The sequence below is a fragment of the Syzygium oleosum genome, unplaced genomic scaffold (assembly GCF_021117445.2).
Source record: "Syzygium oleosum isolate NSW1041296 unplaced genomic scaffold, Sole_v2.1 Sole_v2.13, whole genome shotgun sequence".
NCBI lineage: Eukaryota > Viridiplantae > Streptophyta > Magnoliopsida > Myrtales > Myrtaceae > Syzygium > Syzygium oleosum.
The window spans coordinates 5,154,425-5,171,413 of record NW_026607497.1 but is presented as its reverse complement, the minus strand read 5'-3'; positions in this window follow the sequence as shown (position 1 = coordinate 5,171,413).

Below are 16,989 nucleotides of genomic sequence, written 5' to 3'. Positions count from 1 at the left end.
CCCTCGCCGACGCCGGATCGGGTCGCCCTCGCCCGATCGCGAGGGCCGCCCTCGCCGGCGTCGGGCGAGGGCCGCCTCGCTCACCCGAGCGAGGGCGACCCTCGCCCGACGCCGGCGAGGGTCGACCTCGCCGGATCGGGCGAGGGCCGCCCTCGCTCGCCCGAGCGAGGCGGACCTCGCCCGACGCCGCGCGAGGGTCGCGCTCGCTGGCGAGCGAGGCGGCCTCGCCGCGGCTCAGCGAGGTCGACCCTCGCCCGACGCCGGCGAGGGTCGACCTCGCCTGAGTCGGGCGAGGGCCGCCCTCGCTCGCCCAGGCGAGGGCGAACCTCGCCCGACGCCGGCGAGGGCCGCCCTCGCCGGATCCGGCGAGGCCCCCCCTCGCCGGAAAGGAAAAAAAAAGAAAAAAAAAAAAGAAAAAGCAAAAAAGACAAAAATGCCCATGGAGTAAATACATTGGGGTAAATGTGTCACAAAAAGCAAAGTTCGGGGTTTCTGGTGTCACAAAAAAAAGTTCGGGGTAAATGTGTCACAGATGGCAAAGTTTGGGGTTTTTGGTGGTTTTTTCCCTTAATTATATGATTGTGCACCCATGAATGGACGTTGTGTAGCAGGCATAGGATAATAAAACGGGCAAAGATCGCATGAAAATCATTTTTGAAAGATTGAGAATCGGGTTTGTTAATTAGACAATTAGCATAATTAAGTCCCCGACTCTAGAATCTCTTATTCATAGCAAGTGAAACATGCACTTGACTCCTAAACGGCCTGAAATAGGTTACTGACGACTCCTATTAAATAGAAAACCTTTGTCAACCAAGTGGATCCCCCAACATTGCGTACTGTAGGATTTGGAACAATCCGCGCCGAACAAGAGCAAGCATCTCGAATAAAGGGACCGCCCGTTCCCTTTGGACATATTGTTAGACCCACAGTCCCTAAGAACCCTTTAGGGTAGGATCGTGACAGTTCCTGGTGATATCTTGGGTACAACAGGAGGACATTGAGATGTACATAAAATACAATCAGAGAGAATGTTTGATGTTGGTGCCAATACAGCCATCGATCAGCTCTCATAAGTGGTCAATATCATAATACCAGAGGTATATTAACACTTTAGACCTAATATTTGTACTTGAGCTTTTTCATTGCTTATATCTGCCTCCTGAGCTTTGTTGTCCTTTCCACTTATCTCTGCTTGAAGTAAAAGTATCCTTCTAAAGACAGCATGCTCCTTATAATGCTTGCAAAAAACTGTCTTATGTGACAGGATCGTCAATGGGAGACTGTATTGGATTCGCTTGAGAGGCTTTCAAGCATATACCTATAACAGGTTAAGGCATCAAAGCTTGGGAAGTGGTTGGATCTAAGGAAGCTAAGTGTGACCACCAGGATCAGGAGGAGCGTGTGTCAAGTTTACAGAATTGAGGTACAACTCTTAGGGGAGCAGTCATGCTTATCTTGGTCATCTACTGCTTAATGGAGGAACATGTCTGATGTCTATCTCTGCCACAGGCTCCCGCAGGAAATGGCAGAAAGGTTGGTGCTGTTAGATTTGACTGGCTTGGCTAGAATGAGGAGATGTTGCAGAGTAAGGACATAACTCGATCGGTTCCCAAAACTATTGAAAGGAAAAGTAGCTGTAATGAGGACATGCAGAGGCGTGGTACTAGGCGACTTTCTTATTAATGAAAACAGGAGGTTTTGTCAGTTGGATAAACATGCAAGTGATGAACAGGAAGATGACTGGAAAAACTCTTCAACTGTAGCATTGCTACTTGCTTTTGAACATGATAAGGTGCAACAGAGAAGTATCAAAAACTGGATGAGGAAACAGGTTTGAAAGATCAATCAACCGTACGTTATTTTCACAATGATAGGAAGCTGTCATATCTGTCTTCATAGGCAAATTTACAGTGATAAATCTATCTGTGAGCATCCATAAGCCTATATTGGAGTGCCAATGATCCGATAACAACATGCTTGCTCTTCAAGTGTAATTGGAGATAGAGATCAGAAAGGGCCTTGACGCGGTGGAACGATTGAGAAAATAAGGGGGAGAAGAACACTAGAAGTGTCAAAACTTGTGTACAGCGCTCACTTTATTGCCAAAAGTTTTCGTAGGCTCACTTAAGTGCCAAATCGGAGGAAAAACGATCATTTAAGTGCCAATGACGAGAAATTCCGGTCAAATTAATACGTGGCCTTTATAATTAAAATTTTAATTTGAGTTGAATTTTAAAAAAAAAAAATTAGTCGACGTGGCATTTCTATGTGTATATTTCGATTTTTTAAATATTTTTTCTGATTTTTTTTCTTTTCTTTCTTCTTCTTCTACCTTTGGCCGGTGACCGGACACCAGCCACGGCCATGGCCAGCCACTTGGCCTCGCCCGAATGAGGCCACCGTTGCCCACCATAGGTGAGGCCCGGCCGACCCTTGCCTGGACGAGGGTGGGTCAGCCCGGTGAGGCCTGCCCTCGCCCAGGCCACGGCGGCCTCGTCGGATCTGGCAAGGGGAGCCCTCGACGGGGCTCGCCCTTGCCCAGGAGAGGTGAGGCCGACCCTCGCCAGATCCGGTGAGGCCGGCCCTCACCCAGGCCACAGCGGTCTCGTCGGGGCTTGCCTACCCTCGCCAAGCCGGGCCTCGCCTGTGGCAAGCGAGGCCAGGCCCGGCCAAAGGTAGAAGAAGAAAGAAAAGAAAAAAAGAAAAGCAGGAAAAAAAGAAAAAAAATCAGAATAAATATTGTCCCCGTCAGCGCCGACGTGCCACGTAAGACTGAGAAATTAATAAAATATGGCCACGTTAGATTTCTGACGACCCAAATCGGAGTTGACAATTAAGTGATCGTTTTTTTTTAAAAGTGGCACTTAAGTGATCCGAAAAAAACTTTTGGCACTAAAGTGTGACATTCCGGATTTTGGCCCATTTTTGGGGTTTATAAAACGTGTAATTCGTCAGTGCGCTTATAATAGAATTTCGCCCGGGAACTGATCACTCTTGGGTTCTTGTTTTTAAAAATAGAAATTTTGCTAGAATCGCACTCGATCGGATTTGGCCGTTATTTAGACCCCGAACTTGGCAGTCAATTTCCGGGAGTTTCGGGACAAAATAAATTGGACGGTGTCAATATTATCGTAGCCAGCGTTGAGATTGTCAGGAACAATGGAAAAATAGGAGTTTTTGACCGGGTGCGAATTTGGACTAGTAGACCCCCTCGCTATAGTTTGATTTAATTAATTCGGCCTTTGTCCCTTTTTATATGCGAGGCTTATTTTGGACCGGTAGATCGCTTTCGGTTTTGAATTTGGGTCATCGGATTGCATTTAATATTTGAATCGTGACCGTTAAATCGATATTTAGTTTGAACCGTGTCCGTTGATTCGCGCTCGAGGATAAATATTAACTTTTTCTCTCTCTTTCTCTCTCCTCTCTCCTCTGCCGCGCCGCCCGTCCCCTCCCCCGCGCACGTTTCTCTCTCTCTCTCTCTCTCTCTCTCTCTTTTTTTCCCCCCCCCCTCTGCCGTGCACGTTCCCCATACACGTCCCTTCTCCCCCTTCATGTTGACCAACTCCCCTGACACCCCTCTCTCCTCTCTCCTCCTTTTCTCTCTTCTTCTTCTTCTTCTTCTTCTTCGGGCGTCCGGTTCTGGTTCGTTTTCTCGCTCGAGCCCGCCGGACGCCGCGCGATCGCTCGACCGAGCTCGCCGTCCGTCCCGCCGCCTCACCGTCCGCCGGCCACCGCCCCAACCGATCGCTCTCTCTTTCTCTCTCGTCCTCCGCCCCAACTCGCAGCCCGAGCTTGCCGTTCGTCCCACCGCCGCGAGCTCGGCTCGCCGGGCCGCCAAGAGCTCGCCGCCGCCTGCTACCCCGGCGACGACGCAGCCGCCCCCGCCCCGGCCGAGCCCCGCCACCCCCAGCTTCTTTCTCTCTCTCTCTCTCTGTCTCTCACCTTCGCCCTCCCCACCTCGCCCGCCTTCTTCCCCTCCTCCTTCTTGCTTCCCGGCCTCGTCGCCGGTCGCGCCGCCCGCCCCCGCCAGGCCGCCGGCCTCGGCCAGCCAGCCCAGGCCGTAGCCGGCTCGTCGCCCACGCGACCAAGCCGCGCGCCCGTCGCCGTGCCCGTGCACGTGCCCGTTGCTCGCGCCCATGCCCGTTCCCGCGCCCGTGCCCGCGCTCGTGCCCATGCGTGTGCCCGTGGCCGAGCCCATGGCCGGGCCTTGTGCCCGTGGCCGAGGGCTGTGCCCATGGCCGAGCACCGTGGCCGAGCCCCGCGCCCGTCGCGCCCTTGCCCGCGCCGAGTGAGACACTGTTCACTCGGGCCATTTTAGGCCCGAGCCGACTTTTACCGAGCCAAACTTAGGTAAGTGACTTCCTAAACCCTACCTAGTACTTTGAGTATTATTAGACTTGTCCATGGGGTAATTAGTACCGGTTTAGGGGCTTAACGTTGATTGTGGGCAATTTTTGTACGTGCTTAATTGATAGTTTAAATTGTGAGAAGTGTTGGGCTTAATTAATGACTAATTATGGTGGGCTAATTGATAATATTGTAGTGGCATTCATGGGTGGACTTGATGTTCGTATGTGGTAGGCATAAATGATGGATTTGTGGGCAAGTGTGATGGACTGTGATGTGAGTCTGATTTGTACGTGGGTATTTCATCGACTTGTCTCGGGTTTAGAACGGCTAGAGCGTGTTTCATCTAATTATATTATTTTATAATTTTGCTACTTGAATTTGATTAAATAATATGCTCGATTGGATAATTGCGTGTGGCCGACTTGAACGTCGGGTTTGTGGATTGAGGTGGCGAATTGTGAATTGGACTGAGTTGTGATTATGGGCTGTTGATGCAATTGGCGTGAAATTGATTTAATTGATTGGCGTGTGCTTGCCTGTCGATTTTAAGCCCGGATCGATCGGAGGGCTACGGACTTGGGACGTGTTGACGGCGGTCCGTGTGAAGGCATGAATGGTCGATGTGCCAAATGGATGCGGGCTTGAGACGTGTTGACGGTGGCCCGTTAAAGGTGTGATTGGACCGGGACGTGTTTACGTCGGTCATGGGAATTGATTGAATAGTGTGGCTTGGGACGTGTTGACGGCGGCCACTGGAATTGATTGAATGATATGGCTTGGGACGTGTTGACGGCGGCCATTGGAATTGATCGAATTGTGAGGCTCGTGTGCCTGTGAGAATGAATTTGAGGCGCAGTGGCGCGGGTAGTGAGAAAGATGTTCGGACACGCATGTGATTTGAGTGTGATTGAATTGGCTGGTTGAGCGTGTGACCGAATTGGCTGGTTGAGCGTGTGACCGATTTGGCTGGTTGAGCGTGTGGAATTGGCTGGTTGAGCGTGTGACCGATTTGGCTGGTTGAGCGTGTGATTTAATTGACCGCTTGAACGTGTGGTTGCTTGGCGGGCTGGTTGAATGCGAGTGAAATTGCGTGTGCCGAGTGACCGTGATATGATGATGAACTATTCTTGCATTATCTTGTTTGGACTGATATGCAGGGTTGGCTCGTGATTCGAGACGAGGTAAGCTGGTTGTATGAAATTGATTATGTTGTCTGGTGATCGTATGTTAGACTTGTCTGGGTACGCATTGGCCTACGTGGGGTATAGGGGGCTGCTTATTGAGACTCGTTCTCACGGTTATTATATAACCATTTCAGATCCGCGACCGTAAGTGATGGGAGACGCTGCAAGGGTGTCTCGGAGATTAAGGACGGGTCGAGTGTCCCGTATTTTGAGTCTCCCCTTTTGTAGAGGAGTTAAGTTCGCGAACCATTGTCCCTTTTGATGAGCATTGTATGTATTTGCCAAGTGTAGGAATTACAGTTATTGTTTTGTGCTATTGTTACCCCTTGTCATTATTAATTGTCCGGGTTGTTTCTATTTGCTTCCGCGCGTGCCTAATCTCTGATGTTTGGGTTGGGTCGGCGACGCGTCCTGGGACGTCGCGTTCAATGATCGACCATCGCGGGATGATCGCGCGCTCGTAGGGTGCGGGGCGTGACATCCCCGTTGATTTGGTATCAGAGCAAGTTCAGCTCGAACCAAGATGGTCGAAGCTTGGAGTGATAAGGAGCGATGACTTTGGGGTAGCCAATTAGGGAGATTTGTTGGCCATGCGTTACCTAGACTGCTTGGTTGTGATTGCTGAGTGATATTATGCACTAATACGTGAAATGCAGGTGCGACAGGACTTGAGGTTAGTGCACGATCGCTGTTCTTTGTGATTGAGTGGTGTTGTGATTGACTGCCTGCTTAGTGAATTGTTGTGATTCACTGCCTAGGGCTTAGACTGGTATAGTTGGCCTAGGTCTTTAATTCCCAAGAGGAATTATAGCAGGTAAGTGAGTAGTGTGAACCCTGTGTGTACGAGTAGCCGAGGTTGAGGTTGAGGTCGTGTAGGTCCGCAAGTTGGAGTTGTGGGGGATTCCAGATGGGACGAGATTTTGAGGTCACTTGAGAAAGTTGGAATTTTAATGCGAAGGCAATTTGAGGAGCGAAATGCTATTGTTGCTACTGATGTTGAGGCCACTATTGTCGTCGTCAATGGAAGTAACGGGAATCGTGGGCATAATGGAAATGTTGGGAATCAAGGTCAAGGGTAAGTTAATGCAGTCAGACAGATGCATCAGTTGGTTGGAATATTTTTTGAAATTTAAACTTGCGAGGTTCGATGGGAAGAGGTGACCTGGAGGCTACATTACTTTGGACGGAGGGCTTTGAGGTATTCGGGTGCACTGATGAGGAGAAAGTGACCCTGGCTATATATCAACTCTAAGGAAATGCAAGTGATTGGTAAGAGGACCCCCCGATGTAGGATATTTCAGAAGGCATATTTCCAAGCTGGGGTGTCGTTATCGAGGCCTTCAATGGGAGGTACTTTTAGAGAGCACGTGAGGACAGAAAATGACAGAGTTTCTTCGGCTTCACTAAAATTGAATGTCAGTCGATCAGTACGAGGTAGAGTTGGTAAGGTTATTTAAGTACGCACCAAGGATAGTTAATGATCGTGTGGATAGGACAAGGAGGTTCCGGGATGGACTGAAACCGAACCTCCGCAGTCAGTTGATGTTAATGAACTTAAGGGATTGTAATGAGCTGTATGACAAGACTTAAATGGTTGAAAGGGATATGAATGAGAGGGTTACCGTATAGGGATTGCGGTACACGCCAGCTAGGGACAATAAGAACTTGGGAAGAAGTCTATGACAGAGAATATGAGACTTGTCCCTCCGGTAAGGAAGAACTCTCGAAAGCTGAACTATTGCTCCAACGCCGCATGTAGGAATGGCCATTGCCAAGGTAGAGGTGGAGCATGTTGTGGATGTGGATAGTAAGGTCACCAAGTGAGAAATTGTTGAACCGACAGGTTAGGTCACTAATGCAATCGCAGCGACCGCAGGTAGGACATTAAGCGAGAGCTGGCCCGCAGATTAATCAGAGTCGGCTAAGGACGTAAGGAAAAGTGTATGTTGTGGCTGAGAAGGAAGTGAGTGATGTGCCTTGAAAGTCTAGATGCGTTATGAGATGGTATTAGGTACAATAGGAGATGATTTTGAAGTTATCGCTTGAGTGGTCAGGTAAGACTTATAATCAATTTTATAGTAGATAGGCGCAATCGGCTTAAGGATTTCTAAATTACTGACGATATTCTTGGACGAGTTTGGAAGGATGAGTTATGCTTGGAAATTTCGGATTTTATAAAGAACATGGGTGATTTGTTTTGGGAGACTGTTGGATTGAAATTGGATGGATTGAGCTTGTCTTTGAGGTGTATAAAGATAATTATTTTGTGGTTGACTAGTTGGTTGAGGAACCAAGGCTAAAGGACATAGTCGAGGTGTGTAATCTTCCCGATGTCTTTCCTCGGGGATTGCCGGGATTGTCACCTGATCGAGAAGTGGAAATTGTAATCGAGTTAGCCATTGGGACGGAACCAATCTAGCGAGCACCCTTTTTGGATGTCGCTGTCAGAATTGAAGGAATTGGAGGTTCAAATGCAGGAGTTATTGGATAAAATTTTTATTCGTCCGAGTGTGTCTCCATGGGGAGTGCTAGTGTTGTTCGTGAGGAAAAAGGACTGGTCCTTGAGGTTGTGCATCGACTATAAATAGTTGAATCAGGTGACTATTAAGGATAAACGCCTGTTGCCAAGGGTAAATGACCTGTTCGACTAGTTATAAGGGACATCAATATTTTCTAAGATTGACTTGAGAACTGGTTTCTACCAATTGAGGATCAAGAAGGAGGACGTGCCGAAGTCGGCATTTAGGACGAGGTATGGACGCTATGAGTTTACGGTGATGCCGTTTGGACTGACGAACGCCCCTGCAGCCTTCATGGATTTAATGAATTGGGTATTTCAGGAACTTCGGGATCAGTTTGTAATCGTATTCATAGACGATATCTTGGTATACTCAAAGAGTTCCACTAAGTGTGAGTTACATTTGGAAAAAAGGTTCTACGGACCTCAAGAGAACACACACTCTACGCTAAGTTTAATAAGTACGAATTCTGGCTTCATCGAGTGGCGTTCTTAGGACATGTGATATCCGGGGAATGAATTTCAGTGGATCCAACAAAGGTTGAAGCCGTCACGAGTTGGCCGAGGCCGACGTCAGTAACCGAGGTTCGGAGCTTCTTGGGTCTAGCAGGCTATTATAGGCGCTTCATGGAAGGGTTTTCGGCACTAGCTACGTCGTTGGCACGGTTGTTAAAGAAGGAGACGAGGTTTGAATAGACGGATGAGTGCGAAAGGTGCTTCTAAGAATTGAAACAGAGGTTGACGACCGCGCCAGTGTTAGCGATCTCGTCAAGTCCGGGAGGATTTGAGAATTACAGTGACGCGTCGTTAGGAGGATTGGGATGCGTACTAATGCAACACGGAAGAGTAGTGGCATACGCATCGCGACATTTGAGACCTCATGAGCAGAATTATCCGACGCATGACTTAGAATTGGCCGTGATTATCTTCGCTCTTAAGATTCGGAGGCATTACTCGTGTAGGGAGAAATTTTAGATTTATACAGATTATCAGAGTTTAAAGGTATCGGTTTTCTCAAAAAGAACTTAGCCTGAGACAGCGTCATTGGATGGAACTCCTTAAAGACTACTACTGCGATATTTTATATCACCCCGGAAAGGCTAATAAGGTAGCGGATGCACTGAGTTGGAAATCGAGCGTTGCGCATATGATGGTCAAAGAATGGACCTTGTTGGAATTGGTCCGAGATTCAGAGTTTAAGTTTGAAGTGAGCCATGTTTTCAAGTCTACTTGTCGTATTGAGGATTGAACCGGAGATCCAAACTAAGATTAATGCTTTACAGTCGACGGACCCAGAGATTCAAAAGATTCTGAGTAAGGATGCCACAAAAAGGAAATTGGATTTTCAGGTATCCGAGGATGGAATACTGAAGTTCCGTAGACGGTTGAGTGTATCCTGTGATGCCGAGCTTAAGGAGGGGATTTTGTCAAAAGCTCACCATAGTAATTACAGTATTTACCCGGGTAGCGCGAAAATGTATCAGGACCTATGGTAGCATTATTGATGGAAGGCATGAAAGTAGATGTAGCCAAGCACGTGACCGAGTATCTAACATGCCAACAAGTGAAGGCACAACATTGCAAGCCGGGTGGAATGTTGCAGCCATTGGAAATTTCCGAGTGGAAATGGGAACACATCACGATGAACTTTGTATTGGGATTACCGAGAAGTCAAAGGGGTCATGATTCGATTTGAATAGTAGTCGACCAATCGACAAAGTTAGCGCATTTTCTGCCAGTACGAAAGAACTTCGCCTTGGAAAAGTATGCCGAGATTCACGTGCGACAAATAGTCCGTCTGCACGGAGTGCCAGCGACAATCACTTCAAACCGGGATCCTAAATTCATTGCCGCTTTTGGATAAGTCTTCGTATGGCATTAGGAACAAAGTTGCAAATTAGCTTGGCCTATCATCCTTAGACATATGGCCAGTCTGAAAGGACAATTCATACTTCGGAGGGCATGCTACGGGTATGCATATTGGATTTTAAAGGTAGCTGGGAGGAATAGTTGTTCTTGGTTGAGTTTGCCTATAACAATGGCTATCAGCAGAGTTTTAGAATGGCACCATTTAGGGCATTGTATGGCAGGGTTTGCAGAATACCGGTTTATTGGGATGAAGTGGGTAAGAGGAGTATCACGGGTCCCAAGTTGGTTCAGTAGTCGATTAAAACAGTCAAAGTACGATGTGGGAAAGTGAAGAGTTGATGCGACACCAGTACCCCCCATTTGTTTGAATAGTTGGGTTGAATTGTAAATTTCGAGGACGAAATTTTTGTAAGGGGGGAAGAATTGTGACATTCCGGATTTTGGCCCATTTTTGGGGTTTATAAAACGTGTAATTCGTCAGTGCGCTTATAATAGAATTTCGCCCGGGAACTGATCACTCTTGGGTTCTTGTTTTTAAAAATAGAAATTTTGCTAGAATCGCACTCGATCGGATTTGGCCGTTATTTAGACCCCGAACTTGGCAGTCAATTTCCGGGAGTTTCGGGACAAAATAAATTGGACGGTGTCAATATTATCGTAGCCAGCGTTGAGATTGTCAGGAACAATGGAAAAATAGGAGTTTTTGACCGGGTGCGAATTTGGACTAGTAGACCCCCTCGCTATAGTTTGATTTAATTAATTCGGCCTTTGTCCCTTTTTATATGCGAGGCTTATTTTGGACCGGTAGATCGCTTTCGGTTTTGAATTTGGGTCATCGGATTGCATTTAATATTTGAATCGTGACCGTTAAATCGATATTTAGTTTGAACCGTGTCCGTTGATTCGCGCTCGAGGATAAATATTAACTTTTTCTCTCTCTTTCTCTCTCCTCTCTCCTCTGCCGCGCCGCCCGTCCCCTCCCCCGCGCACGTTTCTCTCTCTCTCTCTCTCTCTCTCTCTCTCTCTCTCTCTCTCCCCCCCCTCTGCCGTGCACGTTCCCCATACACGTCCCTTCTCCCCCTTCATGTTGACCAACTCCCCTGACACCCCTCTCTCCTCTCTCCTCCTTTTCTCTCTTCTTCTTCTTCTTCTTCTTCTGGGCGTCTCGGTCTCGTTCGCTTTCGCCGAGCCCGCCGGACGCCGCGCGATCGCCGACCGAGCTCGCTGTCCGTCCCGCCGCCTCACCGTCCGCCGGCCACCGCCCCAACCGACTGCTCTCTCTTTCTCTCTGTCCTCCGCCCCAACTCGCAGCCCGAGCTTGCCGTTCGTCCCACCGCCGCGAGCTCGGCTCGCCGGGCCGCCAAGAGCTCGCCGCCGCCTCTACCCGGCGACGACGCAGCCCGCCCGCCCGGCCGAGCCCCGCCACCCCCAGCTTCTTTCTCTCTCTCTCTCTGCTCTCTCACCTTCGCCCCTCCCCACCTCGCCCGCCTTCTTCCCCTCCTCCCTTCTTGTCTCCCACTCGTCGCCGTCGCGGCCCGCCGCCCGCCGCGGCCGGCCACCGGCCTCGGCCCCAGGCCCGTGCCGTAGCCGGCTCGTCGCCCACGCGACCAAGCCGCGCGCCCGTCGCCGTGCCCGTGCACGTGCCCGTTGCTGCGCCCATGCCCGTTCCGCGCCGTGCCCGCGCTCGTGCCCATGCGTGTGCCCGTGGCCGAGCCCATGGCCGGGCCTTGTGCCCGTGGCCGAGGGCTGTGCCCATGGCCGAGCACCGTGGCCGAGCCCCGCGCCCGTCGCGCCCTTGCCCGCGCCGAGTGAGACACTGTTCACTCGGGCCATTTTAGGCCCGAGCCGACTTTTACCGAGCCAAACTTAGGTAAGTGACTTCCTAAACCCTACCTAGTACTTTGAGTATTATTAGACTTGTCCATGGGGTAATTAGTACCGGTTTAGGGGCTTAACGTTGATTGTGGGCAATTTTTGTACGTGCTTAATTGATAGTTTAAATTGTGAGAAGTGTTGGGCTTAATTAATGACTAATTATGGTGGGCTAATTGATAATATTGTAGTGGCATTCATGGGTGGACTTGATGTTCGTATGTGGTAGGCATAAATGATGGATTTGTGGGCAAGTGTGATGGACTGTGATGTGAGTCTGATTTGTACGTGGGTATTTCATCGACTTGTCTCGGGTTTAGAACGGCTAGAGCGTGTTTCATCTAATTATATTATTTTATAATTTTGCTACTTGAATTTGATTAAATAATATGCTCGATTGGATAATTGCGTGTGGCCGACTTGAACGTCGGGTTTGTGGATTGAGGTGGCGAATTGTGAATTGGACTGAGTTGTGATTATGGGCTGTTGATGCAATTGGCGTGAAATTGATTTAATTGATTGGCGTGTGCTTGCCTGTCGATTTTAAGCCCGGATCGATCGGAGGGCTACGGACTTGGGACGTGTTGACGGCGGTCCGTGTGAAGGCATGAATGGTCGATGTGCCAAATGGATGCGGGCTTGAGACGTGTTGACGGTGGCCCGTTAAAGGTGTGATTGGACCGGGACGTGTTTACGTCGGTCATGGGAATTGATTGAATAGTGTGGCTTGGGACGTGTTGACGGCGGCCACTGGAATTGATTGAATGATATGGCTTGGGACGTGTTGACGGCGGCCATTGGAATTGATCGAATTGTGAGGCTCGTGTGCCTGTGAGAATGAATTTGAGGCGCATGGCGCGGTAGTGAGAAAGATGTTCGGACACGCATGTGATTTGAGTGTGATTGAATTGGCTGGTTGAGCGTGTGACCGAATTGGCTGGTTGAGCGTGTGACCGATTTGGCTGGTTGAGCGTGTGACCGAATTGGCTGGTTGAGCGTGTGACCGATTTGGCTGGTTGAGCGTGTGATTTAATTGACCAGTTGAACGTGTGGTTGCTTGGCTGGGCTGGTTGAATGCGAGTGAAATTGCGTGTGCCGAGTGACCGTGATATGATGATGAACTATTCTTGCATTATCTTGTTTGGACTGATATGCAGGGTTGGCTCGTGATTCGAGACGAGGTAAGCTGGTTGTATGAAATTGATTATGTTGTCTGGTGATCGTATGTTAGACTTGTCTGGGTACGCATTGGCCTACGTGGGGTATAGGGGGCTGCTTATTGAGACTCGTTCTCACGGTTATTATATAACCATTTCAGATCCGCGACCGTAAGTGATGGGAGACGCTGCAAGGGTGTCTCGGAGATTAAGGACGGGTCGAGTGTCCCGTATTTTGAGTCTCCCCTTTTGTAGAGGAGTTAAGTTCGCGAACCATTGTCCCTTTTGATGAGCATTGTATGTATTTGCCAAGTGTAGGAATTACAGTTATTGTTTTGTGCTATTGTTACCCCTTGTCATTATTAATTGTCCGGGTTGTTTCTATTTGCTTCCGCGCGTGCCTAATCTCTGATGTTTGGGTTGGGTCGGCGACGCGTCCTGGGACGTCGCGTTCAATGATCGACCATCGCGGGATGATCGCGCGCTCGTAGGGTGCGGGGCGTGACAAAAGCGAGCGTTATACACAAGTTTTGGCACTTCTAATATTCTTCTCCTGAAAATAAGGTCAGCTTGGGAAAACATTTCAGATGGTAAAACATTTCAGATGGTTAATAGAACGTGGCATGAGTCGACTCACCACAGAGCCACCAGAAGGCCACAAGAGTTGCCTCATACATGAGTAGTGTGTAAATGGTATGCTTAGAAGAAGTGGAATTTGCTGATGAACTGATGCAGATCCTCATGTAAGATTCAGTGCTACTACTTTGGGAATGAACATATTTGATAGCAAAGCAGGTCTTTGAACTCAAACTAAATGCAAAACATGAATAAAATAGCACAAGTGTCTGGTCCACCGTAGCCGGCCAGACATTCGGCCGGCTTGGGTCACTGTCCAGTGGCCGACTCCTGGTTGCACATGTGGGATATAGATATAGTATTAATGAGTTTGGCCTCTACCTCAACTGATTTTTTCAGAAAAAAATTTAGTAAGACAAACTCGGAAAGTCTGATTTGATCGACTTCTTATCTTGAACTTCAACTTTTCTTGAGCATCTCTAATGACTACTCTTGTGCAAATGCATATGATATATTGGAGAACTTGTTTACTTTGAGACATAAGAAAAAAAAAAAAAGTTATGACAGAACTTGGATTTGGAAGAACAAGAATATTGCGCCTGTAGGCGATTGGTCCTGCAATCATTCCATATGGGCCATAACTGGCCAAAACGGTCCTCATGTACCTAAATGTAAGACTGCCCCTAACTAGTGACAGGAATTATAGCGTTAAAGTAGATTTATTTGATATATCGCAGAACTAGTGACTGCAAACATTTGATAGAATGAGTTGTGGACTTCAACCGATGATACGTGTGTCTTGTATTCCTCTTTTCCTGAATCAAGGAACCATATATTCTTCGAATGTGCTTTCTCGAAAGCATGGGATTTAGAGTTTGAATGGATTCTTTGAACTGCTAAGGGGAAATCTCTGCTTAAAATTGTGCTAAAGCTTGCTTGGAATGGGGTTATCTATCATATTTGGAGGGAGAGAAATGATGTCTTGCATGATCACGTTGACTAGCTGGTTGTTTTTTCTGTCAGAGTTTGTATTCAAGCCATATTGGAGGAAAGGCATTTGTTTTTGACTGAAGCAGATAAAGATTTGTGTTCAAGATGGGGCATTGAGCTGTGTGCAGTTGGCTGCAGAGTATGCAATCTTGTCAAATTATACTTACATTGAATAGAACGTGGTGTGAGTAAATTGAAATAATTCTCTTGATGTGGCCTTGTCATATGAAATGGACTTGCTGTTCCAAGCAAGTTTAGCCAAGTCATGTTTGGTGGTTGCTATAGTTGCATAAAGCTGCAATGGAAAAGCAGATCTAACAGAGGAGCCTAACGCATGTTCAAAATATTGCTGAATATTGTCCTTGGAATGAATTGCTAGTTTTTTTTTGTGCATTGTTCGATCCAATTGTATGTAACTGTGGACCTCAATTGTTTTGGAATAGAAAGCAATTCAGTGTTATCATATGCTTTCTGGAAGTGTCACAAGTAAAATCAGCCTCTCTGGAAGTTTTCCTTTCTTGATATTGGAACCATCGTGTATCAAACGCTCCCTCAGTATCAGACTATTCTTGTTGGACCACCAGTCGTGATAGTAATAAAGAGACCAGCCGTTGAGGAGGGAAGATAGTGTTTTGAACGTCACGAACGTGAAGATTACTTTGTTGTAATTATAAAAGATTATGCAGGTCCGTTCCAAATTCATTCAGGTCTTTCTTTAGTATTATCTCTTTACCAGACTTGACCATCTTAAAATAGAGCAAGATTAGACCTTATCAGAGGAGAAAAGAAAGCACTTGAAAAGAAGCAAAATAAGGGTCTTTCTTTGGTATTATCTCAAGTCGTGATTCATGCAGCCGTTGTGGGACACTCTCCTTGTAGTTCTTCTTATGATAGAGTTGTTTTCACAAAGAAATTCTTCTGGTCAGTTTACTCAGGCTGATGCTTGGGTTGGGAATTAATACGGGAAAAGAAGCAAAAGATGGTTTGGCATAGTATATCTGGTTTGTTCCAGCCCTGCCGCAATTTGATTTCATCGTGTGGCTTGTTATATTGAATGGGCTTTGAGTTCTTGAAAATCGGTATGTTATATGCCATTTTTCCTTCAATTGATGAGCCTCTTCTTCGCCTGCTTACCGTGCATTCAATTATGATCTTTTAAATTTGTTAATTTTCCAACATTTTTTGTGATAAGAGATTGGAGAATTTTATCGGTGAAAGGCACTTTGTTTACGTCAGACACACTCGACACTTTGATCTTACACACAAAACAATTATCTATTATCTATTATGTATAGTTATAGATGAAGCTGAGATAAATCTTTCTTCTGCTTGCACCGGCATTTATCACACGAAACAGACATTTTAGAGTAACAACAAGCATAACAGCAATTCGTATGCGATTGATTCCTCACAAGCAATTTTTTTTAGAGATTTTAAATTACATTCAAAGATACAAATGAAAAAGCATGACCAACTTTTTATCCAAAAAACTGTGATCCTTCTTATTTGGTGGATAATTCGAAACATGTGTTTATATCATCAAGGGACTAAGATATACCTATATAAAAATAAAAAGCCACACTCTACCATCACAATGAGTGAACAAAATGAAGCTCTTACTCGCACAAACACAAATGCAATACATCCCAATACTACCTAAGACTTTCCAAAGTAACCTTGCCAAACAATTTTCATTCAGAATAACATGCATGGGAAGATTTTCAAAACTTTGAGCCAAAGCCAAAGCCAAAACCAAAAATGTTTTTTTTTTTTTGGTAAGGCAAAACCAAAACCAAAAATGTTTATCTAGAGGAAACCAAAATAATCAATCACGTGAGGATTCTAGACATGATAATCCTTAATTGATCTTGACAATATATAAACCATCATGTACATAAGATTAACTTTTATATGCTGCTCATGTTTGCCCTGATAAATAAGAAGAAATATAACTGGAAGGATGATGAAGAAAGAACCTGACTTGAGAAAGAGCTATTTAACTGGATATTGGTCTTTGCCCTTTATTTGGAGAAATATTACCGTTGACTGAACTACTCACGAAAACCTAAGGAGACTCAAAGGATTCAAAACTTCAGTCAAAGAGAATAAATAGAAATTTGAGGTTTGGCAAAGAAAATACGACTGGGGAGATGAGAAGACTTGAGGGTAGAAAAAGAACGGTAATTTAATAAGCACTTGATATATTTCAATCAGTTTTGAAAGCTGTCTCTCTGTAATTACTTGCATTTATGCATTTCATTCCTCCCGTTGCGCTAAAGCACTTGATAAGAGTTTAAAATGCTGATGAGGCAACTCCATATAAGTAAAGCTTGATGATGTGTTAATTTTTAGAGAATTTATTTTTGTCTTGAGAGTGTTTCAAAGGCTGATTAATCTTTCTAATATATATATGAGAGAGAAAGAGAGATGGGATACTTAATATAATCTAAGGCGAAGCAAGCTGCTC